General features: G+C 36.0%; 1 protein-coding gene across 1 annotated transcript in view; it reads left to right on the top strand.

The window, feature by feature from the left end:
• The first annotated feature begins 383 nt into the window (after positions 1 to 383).
• The window catches only part of TSPAN12 (tetraspanin 12), a 101,251-nt gene continuing 91,111 nt past the window's right edge, over positions 384 to 10,523 (top strand). The window contains exon 1 of the mRNA XM_081038237.1: positions 384 to 623. The gene's annotated coding sequence lies outside the window, so the exon portion shown is untranslated. The remainder of the gene's footprint in view (positions 624 to 10,523) is intronic.

Genomic DNA, 10,523 nt, shown 5'->3' with positions numbered 1-10,523 from the left:
ACACAGAAGAAACATATTTTCCACTTACATCAATGTAGAAGTGAGCATTATAAGTCATCCCATAGTCAGATAAACACAGATCAGTGTGTCCATTATCGTAAAAAAAAAAAACACTACTAATATCATAATTATATACATTGGGAGGAGTTATTCTTATCTGGTAATACTGAGATATGTAAAATATTTTCAATGTTGCAGTGTTAGTGTAGTTTTCATATGTTTTGGTTTTTGTTTTCTAAGGAATTTTAGTACTCGTGCCCTGAAGAAACCTCTGTTGTGCTCTTAGAGCATAGTAAAATCCATGACATGTGATTCAAAGAAAGTTCACTAATTAGGCGAAGAACATTTTCCAGATTCAAGAGCGCATTCTTCCCATGGTCTACGGATCAGTGAAGACAGTAGTTCAAAGGGACTAGTCAGTTTGGTAGAATAAGTACCTTGGTTACCCATTACATTTGCCTTTGTAAATAAAGTACAGTGAGTTTCCCTTTGATCTTATGAAGATAGTTCAGCATGCTATACATAGCACAGAGATGAAAGTAGACGAGGCTGCTTAAAAGGAAATATGCCACTGAGTGATACAAAGCTTTCCAACTCTTTTGTGCAGAAGCAGAAGTAATCTGGTAAGTAATGTCCTTGCTTTGCAGTATTTTCATAGGGGATTTGGCATGAATTTTGGGTTATTTTTGATGAATATGAATAAACAATGGGCACTGCAGGGAAAATGTTATAAAACATTAGGCATAAATATGATCAGTGATTGATGATAGGCTGAATATGTTTGTTTCCGTTTCTTGAAAATTACATCTCGGTTTCACATTATTTCATCAAGAATCCCCCATCACTGTTTTCTCTGGCCCAGACATTAAGTTTTTAAAATTTATTAGAACTGCCTCTGTATCCTTGCATTTTGTCTTCTCCTAGCGCGTTGACATCACTTGCCTTATTATGGGCAGAGGATGATGCATTCAAAACAGAAAATAGGAAAAATTAGATTGCTGTGTTTTCCATTTTAATGACACCCTGCCGGCATCCGGGAGATTCCTCCTGGTGCACTCTCCTCCTCAAATATACAGTTTTATCCCATTTTTTAACAAATTCAGGCCAATGTTGTTGCTCATATTTAACTTATATTCTGAGAGCTGGCACTTTAATAGAGGTTTTGAACCCCAAAGAATAAATCCTGTTTGGAGGAATTGTTGACACAGGTAATAGATGGGGTGTAAGAAGTGGCCTGATTAGTGTGTGTCAATGGGCCTCAACTGGCATTTTTGTCACCTGTTTGGAAAGCTGACGGTGGTTAAGGGATATTCATAACGTGTACCGTAATTTCTACTCCTGCTTTGTGGCAGTTTGATTTCATTGTTTTTTATAACGTTTGTTGAAAAAAGCCTAATTTTTAAAAATTCCTAACTTACCCACGATGTTTAGGCTTTCAGTATTTATGTGACTGCATTTTTTCTTTGACAATTAAAAAAAGTACCTATTTTTCAACAAGGTCATTATCCTAACCCTTCTTTCCTCCATTTGCTCCCACAGAGAACTGTCTTATCTAGTGTATGTGGTGTCGAATCGAGTACGAGAACTGTCTTATCTAATAAGTGAAATTTGGAAGAGAAAGATGTCACTCGTTGCCTTCTTTCTCTTCTCTCCTCTCCTCTCCTTTCCCCTCCCCTCTTCTCTCTCTCTCTCCTTTTTGAAGCAGGCCTTCCCATAGGCTGCATGCATTTTGGTCTGTTTACTTCCCCATAGTCAGCCTGCCTGTGGGGATAACTGGGATTGAGCAGCTGCACCAGTTATAACGTCAGGTGGTCTAATTCAGTGGAAAAATATTATCAACTGCAGTTGGTTGTAAAGTGTGTCTCTCATCTGGCCTTTGTCGGTAAGAAAGCTGACATCGTGAGCTCCATATTTGCCTTTTAGTTAATACCAAACTTTTGGGTAGAAGGGATGTTACCTATTAGGCTTTTCTAAACCCTGCAGGTATATCAGGTTGTCTCATGCTGATGTCATTAATTATCCAAATCATATATTTAATTCCTCTTGTTCTGATGCCATACTCACTAAGTAACTTTCAGATGATAACTAGCCTCTTTACAACACGTGTATTGAAAATAAGGTGTGCACCAGAAGAATATTGATACCTGGCCTCCCTACCTGTTGTATTTCTCCTTCTAAATAAATACATTGGCATTTTGTTTTCAACTTTACTTTTGTAAGCCTGGTTGTCAACATTCATCTGCCCTTAAGAGGTGAGTCTGTCAATAGAATGACCTTGGAAGTTGTTGGCAAAAGTAGACAAAGCTCCACGGCATTTCAGAATTCAATCCAATATTTTAAAAGTACAAAGAGATTTGATTAACGTGGGAAAATGCAGTATTGCTTTACATTCAAATGTCTTTATACCTACACATGAATACATTTATTTGTCTTAGCATTAAGGAAAGCATAACCAAGGAAAGCAAAATCCAATTAAAAGGTATGGTCACCTAGGTGGGAATTATAGAATCTAAGCTAACTTGAAAATTATATGATGAAGTGATTCCATTCTAATGGATATGAGACCCAGGAGGTTTTTTTCTTTCACTTTTGAAGTCCATATTATTGTCTGCTATAATCTACAGGGTGCAGTAGCTTCTATCCCTGTCACAGACAGGATCCAGTCTTTTCCCAGACTAGCCTCATGTCATGGAGAAGCTGAGAAAGCAGCTCCAAAAATTACATGGAGATATAACCCTTACAATTTTGTGAGATGGTATGTTTCCTTTATGGAAAATAATTTCTAATATCTAGGAAAATTAGAATTAATTGGTAGAAATGTTTTGGAGAACCAAAATGTAATAATATTTTGACATTAATTAATGAGTGCTTTTTTACTATATTAGGTATCTGTAATGTATAAGAGACATTAACCTGTTAGAATAACAGGTCAACCTTGTAAGACCCATTTTAACATGTCTAATTGGGAACTGATTTAGAATTGTGTGTCTAGGCTAAATATAATTAATTTGATATATAATATCTTAAGATTTAAACAAACTCAAAACCCCTTTTGAAGTTCCACTTATTAATTTTTATAAGTATTGCTTAAATACTTGAGAAGTTTGTTACATAATTTATGTATACATACAAAATAATTGAATGTGTTAATGCAATTTAAAATGTTAAAAGGAGTTTAATTAACAAGGTTTATAACTGACTCCAGACAGTAATTAAAGGTCACCTTTAAAGTGACAGAAAATTTGCTAGCTTTATACATGGGATAATAAGGTTTACATAAAGAACTGAAAACTACAAAGAAGAACTAATTCCTTTTTAGTTTTAACTGTATAAAGTGAATATTTAAAAAAAAAAACGTACTCTATTAACAACTTTCCCCCCATAAAAACCAGTCTGAAGGAACCCAAACTCTCCTTTAATAGGAATCACTTTTAGTCTCAGGCACGGATCAAGCTTCTAATACCAATAAGTTGAAGCCAGTGTTTAGATTAGTCAGCAGTAGCTTCACAAGAGGAGCCAACCTGGGAGTGTCCTCTGGGAGAGAGGCAACTGGCCTTTAACATACTGCATTCTGACCACGTTATGAGCAATTCCGTTCCTTTTTTTGGAACATCTACAACTTTTTTAGTGGTTTATTAAAATAAGTTATTTCCCTAAAGTACTGAATATTGAACATATAACATAGCATTGAAATTAAACTACACACTTTAAGCAATCATAGGCTTTTACTGTTCTCAAGCAAGTCAGCTCTGTTAATAATGAAGACAGGCTTGTAACTTGAATAATAGAATTTACCTGAATTCTTAATGCTTTCGTGAGTTTGTGCTTCAAAAGAGCTTTTACCCTTTGTCTCAGCCTTAACGTGACGCATAGATAGATCACTATTTGTCAAGGGCAAGAGGGTTTGGGAACCAGACAGATCTTGCATTGAATTATAATTCAGGCATATGCTAGTCTGAGTCCTTGAGCAAAATCTTCAGCCTCGTAGTTTTCCTGTCTGTAAATTGGGGATCATAATACCTACCTTATAGGATTGCTATAAAGCTTAGAGATATTATGTAGAGACAGTTGACATACAACTGCCCCTCAACAAATTACATGTGATTCTTAAGGGTGGTGTGGAAACAAGGGTGTACACATGTTGGAGGTGAGAAAGGGTTAATTTCTGCAGTGGGTTGAGTGTGTGTGTGTGTGTGTGTGTGTGTGTGTGTGTGTGTGTGTGTGAAGGAGCAGCTGCCCTGACAATATGCTGCTGCAGTGCTTCATGGCCGGCTGCCAAATGGAGGCTCCAAAGACTCTTGTGCAATGTTAGGCGATGGTCTGCATCATGTAAATGATACCCTGCTAGAACTTCAGACTTCGTGGGCTTGAAGCTCCGGCCTCATACAGGCTCCCAGAGATCACAGATCCTACACTCTGCTGGAGTGAGAGAAATCCCTAAGCCCAACAATTTGGGCTGCCTACTTACTTCCTGAAGGTCTCCTTCATTCACCACCTACGTTCTTGTGGTTCAGCTTTGCTCGCATAGCTAGTGGATGCTTGTTGTTGTTTTTTCCCCACCATGATTACTTGCAGTAAAATATTAGAATTTGAAACTTGTGGAAACTGTAAAAGAGGTTGCATTTTACACACTGCTGTGGTCGACAAAATTCTAAAAGTGGTATTTTATATCAGGCTCCAACTCAAAACAATATTAAAAGAATCACATAGTATGATCTAGAGAAACAGCAAGAGAGAGGTCAAAGCTGCTGACAATATCAGATACAGATGCAAAAAGAGAGGACGTTTTAGAGAGCTATATAAAAGGGAAGAGATCTCCTCCATTGACAGTCTTACTGAATTTCACTATTTTTCAATGAAGTCTTTGTACACGTGAAGACACCTTTTAAGTGGAATAGCTGAGATGGGATCTAATGAATAATAGAAGAAAACTGATGACCAATTCCATGAAGTAAAGAACATTGAAATCAAATACTTTACTATTATCCCAAATACACTTTCTTAGTATCTTCTGTTTGGTAAGCAAAAAGTCAAAATAGTTCAGTTGACAAAATGTTCTGTTGAACTCTTCCCAATCTGGCCATCAGGAAACTGAATTTTTCAGATATTAAAATATATGTTGATTGACTAACTTTAAATTGTCTTCAAGAGTTAGTTACACTTCTTATCATGATTTTGATTGGGTGAAACATGACTTTGTATTATATTCTTTTAGAGCAGTTATTTTTTCAATGTGAAAAATGTGTTTATGGAATGTCCATAGAGCGTTTTCAGACACAGAAGAAATGAACAATACAGACTGCTTTTAAGGGGGTTACAGTCTAGTGGAGAATATAGACTAACAAATAATTACGATACACAATTTACATGTTAAAGAGGTTACATAAGGGGTGTGGGAGTATCAGTGAGGGGAACTTAGTTCAGCCTGGTCCTGTCAAAGAGTTCTGTTTTAGGCCTACAGTGTTGAAAATGCCAGTGAGTCGTCACTAGAAGCTGAATGTACAGTATTATAATTTTGGAGCAAGTAAAGGCTATAGATGGAACTCTAGGAGCTATTCACAATTATGAAAAAATATCAAATGCCTCTAAGGAGCATTTGTCACTCATGTGTAAATGCTGTGCTATTCCTTATAATTAATTTCAAGTGTAAATGAAAATGAAGTTCAAATATACATATTGTATAGGATGGCTTAGGACGTAACCAAAAAATTCTTTTGATGATAGATTTGGTCAGGAAAATACAGAAAGAAAGCAAAGTCTCAGAAGAACATAATTTCTGATCTCAGTTGCAAAAAACCTTTTGATTAATCCCTATAACACGATCTATAAAATTAATAAAAATCAATTAAATTATAACAATTATGAAAGTAATGAAAATTTGGTCATAAAATTAATATAAAAGGGTCCGAGTGAGACTGACATTTTCTTGACTAGGTTGGTGGCAATGGAGACAGAAAATAAGATGGATTTGATGTATCTTTTATAGCAGAATTGTTAGAAATTTCCATTTGAGTGAATACAGTGGAGACCTAAAAGAAAAGGGTGAATCAAGGATAAAATCTAGGTTTCTGGTTGAAAAACGAATGAATGGTGATTCCACTTACTAATTTAGAAGTGGGGTGTTGTTCCATCACAGAGAGTTCCATTTTGCAAAGATGGAGCTTGAGAGAGATATGTTGTAGGTTGGATACTAGAATCTGGAGTTTCCGATGGAGGGAGTCTGGGCTAGAGTTGTACTTATAAGAGATAGTATAAATATAATTTAAAGCCTAATTGAGAACAAATTGAGATTGTTGGAGGGAAGGGAGAGACTGTTGGAGGGAAAGAAAAGGAAGAAAAATAAGTAGAAGGGACAGAGTAGCTCAGGAAATGCAGCTGCTCCCCATTCCATCATCTCCCAGTGCCCTGCAGGGAGAAAGAACTCTTGAAATTAATCCCACTGTCTCATTCCTGGGTTAACTTGGTGAAGGAAGGAAGAGACAGTAGAAACCTATGTGAAAGCATTCAATAGAAGCAGCTGCTGACTCTTCTGGGTAGTAATTTGATGACTGTTTAGCTCCAGTGGAATAATTTTGTTGAATAGATGAAATAGTTTAAAATATTCTTATGCTGACTGTATATACCTTTATCTCTTACCATTTTTTAAAAAAAATTGCATGGGTAGATTTATGAAAGGGCATTTACAGGTAAAATTGACATGTTTTTTAGGGGATAAAAGACTTGGGTAAGCCTTATTTCAGTTTGAGTTAGTTCAATGAGCAAACATTACTGTTAAAATTCTAAAGCACTATATACCTGTTAATGATGAATGATCATTTCTATTTGTACTTTCCACATTGTTATTAAATAATATAAAATTATATTGACAATTTATATGTATTATGTCTGTGGTAGAAAGTGATTTTTTTGGTTAGTATTTAATGGAAAGCAATAATTTAATAAGCCAATTAGAATTTAAAATGATTATGAACTAAAATTTTTTTTTCACTCTCCTTATTTAGTCTGTAAGCTTGGATACTTTTTCCCCCTCTTTCTTTTTTTCTAAAGGAATGAAAGAGATGAAAATCTAAAGCATCCCTGTTATGGTCTGCACTGAAGTTACTAAGTTAAAAAACAAGTTCAGCAAGTTTTAAAGAAAAGACCTGTTAGTTAAGTAGAGGGCAAATATTTTCATTAGTGCTAAGTGGAAAAGGGAAAGTTTCATGTGACACATCAATGTTCTATCACTTCTCACCTGAAGCCCTTTTAACTCAGAGAAGAGGGAGAAAACAAAATAATGAATTTGAAATGAGGAGAGTTTACATCAGCAAAATATATTTTTTTCTCACAACGTGCAGAAAGAAGAGATGGTGTTATTTTATTCAGCACCTCTGCACTTTTTCATCTAAAATAGCATCTCATACAATTATTTTGGATATGTTTTTGACTAGGATGGAACAATTGAGGAAAACAACTAAAAAGAAGAGGTTGAATGTAGTAAGGAAGATTGGGAAAGGAAGTACATTCTTGTAACCCACCCCATTTTGTTCAAGTGGTGATCAAACAGCTTTTCACGTCCTGAAATCATCTCACACCTAGCTGGTGCCCCAAACGCTTTATTTACCTCCTGGAAGAGATGTGATTTTCTAGACAGGCTGAAACTGAAACAAAGCCTCTGGAGCAGAATGGAATTTCTCTCAACAGTGGTGCTAGTTCTGGAAATTCGCCTTGAAAAGCGGAGAGTAACGGTGTGCTGTTTGGGACCTGTGAATATAATTAGTAGTGGAGGGAGTTGATTTCTGTTGCTTGTGGTACCTTCAATCCAGCTCCAAAGGAAGTTTGCCCCAGGAAACTAATTAAGAAAAACTTGTACAGGAAAATACTGGGATCCCAAACCACTCTGATCATGAACCTTTTAAATTAACTGCTGTTATACTGGCTGGAGAAGGACCAGCCCACCTGCCCACATACACATCCTTCCTATTCAACCAAGGTAGGAGGGGACAGACGGTGGGAAGAAAGGAGGCAATGCAGTCACACCATGATTTGCCTACATCACCAGGAGCAATGGGAGGCGTGAAGTGGGAGGTAGCAGTGGCACGGAAGTTCAGTCACTATGGTGGCACCTGTGTCTATAGAACAAAGTTCAAATGATACCCAGAGACTGGGCGAGATAGGCTAGACCTCCTTGAAGGAAAGAAGGGTATAAAAGCTTGCAGTTTATAAAACAAACAACAACAAAGAGAAAAACATGGTTATTATTGTCATCCTTTTTCCCTACAAACATATTGTTTCATGTTGGTGAAAACTGGCAGGACATATTCCATTCAGAGATTATACTTAAAATATTTAATCCGTTATGGTCCAGTAACCAATAAGAGTGGATGTTCCAAAGCTTTGAAAGAGATCCTGGGGGCATCTGCTGACCCAACTGCAAGGCTTTATTTTATAGACTGTGCAAAGATTTGGGAAGAGTGGATAGGGTGGCTGGGGTATCGAGGGCTCAGAGCAGCAGCTATTTACCAAGTAGTATAGAAGCATTTACTATTTTGATGACCAGTATGGCTATATCACTGCTTGCCAGATAAATATAAACTCTGATGAAATTAAGGAACGGTTCCCAAATGCTCCTTCCCTCCTATAAACTTGAATCAGTGGTGTGCAGCATACATTTTGTTTTAGTTCAATGAATCTGAGCAAGATTCGTTGCTCATTCATCAAGTATTTATTTTACTAAACATTAATTTTGATGCTAAAAGATTTTAGAATCTTACTTATTTTTAGAAACTTATTTTGAATCTTTCTTTATACTTCATATATGAAATCAAAATTGAGTTATCAAGTGGCTTTTATAGATCCAAATAAAGATTTCTTTCATGTGTTGAAACATTGTAATGTATACATGCATTTGAAGTATCTCAGGATCATTATAACATAAAGATTTGAGAAGAACTCATTTAGCACCACCTTTCCATGCATGGTTTTTAAAAATTATCAGAATAGCAAAAAAATTGTACTGATCATAAATGATAGAAAACTAATAGTAAAGATTGATAATTTTTTCTTCCTCTGATACAAACAGGGGAAGAACTGTCTTGGATACACCTCGGTTCTACCAGATGTCTAAATGTCCCAACCATCCAAAATAGAGCATGCGCATCAATTTGCTTTCCAGCACTAAGGTGGAGTTTGTTCTCACCTACCTAAGAGCCCTCTGTGGATTAAAGGCCACATTTTCCAGGGGGCAGCAATAACCTGTTATCCTGAAAAACAAGATTGATTCTGTCTAATTGAGTGGTTCAGAGTTTTCTTGGTTATGGAAAGAATGGGGGAAAAAATATTAGGGAGCTTGGAGCATTTTCTATTTTGGAGAATTATAGGCAGAATTTAGTGCTCTCTTTATGTACTTTTTTTCTCAGAGAAAGGATGATTTTTAAAAATCTGTTGCCAGGTACATAGATAGATAATTAAATAGTAGATGGATAGATGGTAGATAGTTAGTAGATAGATAGATAGATAGATAGATAGATAGACACATAGATACATAGATACATAGTTGATAGATAAATTTTTAAAAACCAGGATTAGATCACCAATGAGTAATATGAGTACAATCTTTTTGTTCTTGCTTCTCTCTCTATTTTTTAGCCATCTCATTAATTCTTGCTTCTCTGATTTTTCCCTCCTTCTTTATTTCAGTCTCCTCCCTTCCTTTCCCTCCCTTCCTCTCCAGTCTCCTCCCTTCCTATCTCCTCTCTTTCTTCCTCTTTCTGTCCCTCCCTCCCTCCCCCCCTCATCTCTTGGTCCCTTCCCCTTTCCTGCTTTGGTCCTTCCCTCATTCCCTTTCTGCTCTAACTCCAGTCACACAATGCTTCCTTAATCCTTTTCTTCCTCTTTTAATGCTTCAGCACATATAATCAAGCAAAATACTGGAAATTTGTCTGGGGGAGTTTTGTGAGAATAGGAGACAGGGTATATAAGAAAGATTTTGTGATATGGGTATTGTAAAAGGTCTAAAGTGGTAAAAAGCTGTTCTGTAGTTAAGCTCATTAGAACAAAATATGTAAAACAGTTACAGATTAAACTAAATGTCCTTAGTGCTGCTAACTAATTAAACTAAGTGAATACTTATGATTTGTTTTATCATTTTTACATTAAGAACATTTCTTAAATGGAGAATAATTACAGAAAAAGCCTAATTAGATGGTAACAGACCATATTCTTCTGTTCTGATGCATTAATGATTTCTTTTGTGTTATAATTATTGTATTCATTAGGGTGTGTTAAGTGTTTCTTTTTTAGTATTCATGTAAAGGATTTATACTGCAAAGTAGGACTTAAGAATAAGTCAGTTCACTTCAAGCAAATGGTACCCAGAAAAAATCAGGTGTAGCCATAATGATTTCCGATGAAACAGACTTCAGGGTGAAAAAGATAACAAGAGACAAAGATGGACATTTCATAATGGTAAAGGGGACTATACAACAAGAAGACATAACAGTCATCAATATTTATGCCCCCAATCAGGGAGCACCGAAATATAC

Source organism: Rhinolophus hipposideros, assembly GCF_964194185.1.
Source record: "Rhinolophus hipposideros genome assembly, chromosome: 25".
NCBI classification, from domain to species: domain Eukaryota; kingdom Metazoa; phylum Chordata; class Mammalia; order Chiroptera; family Rhinolophidae; genus Rhinolophus; species Rhinolophus hipposideros.
Note: the sequence above shows the minus strand (reverse complement) of the source record. Positions and strands in the feature narration are given on the sequence as shown.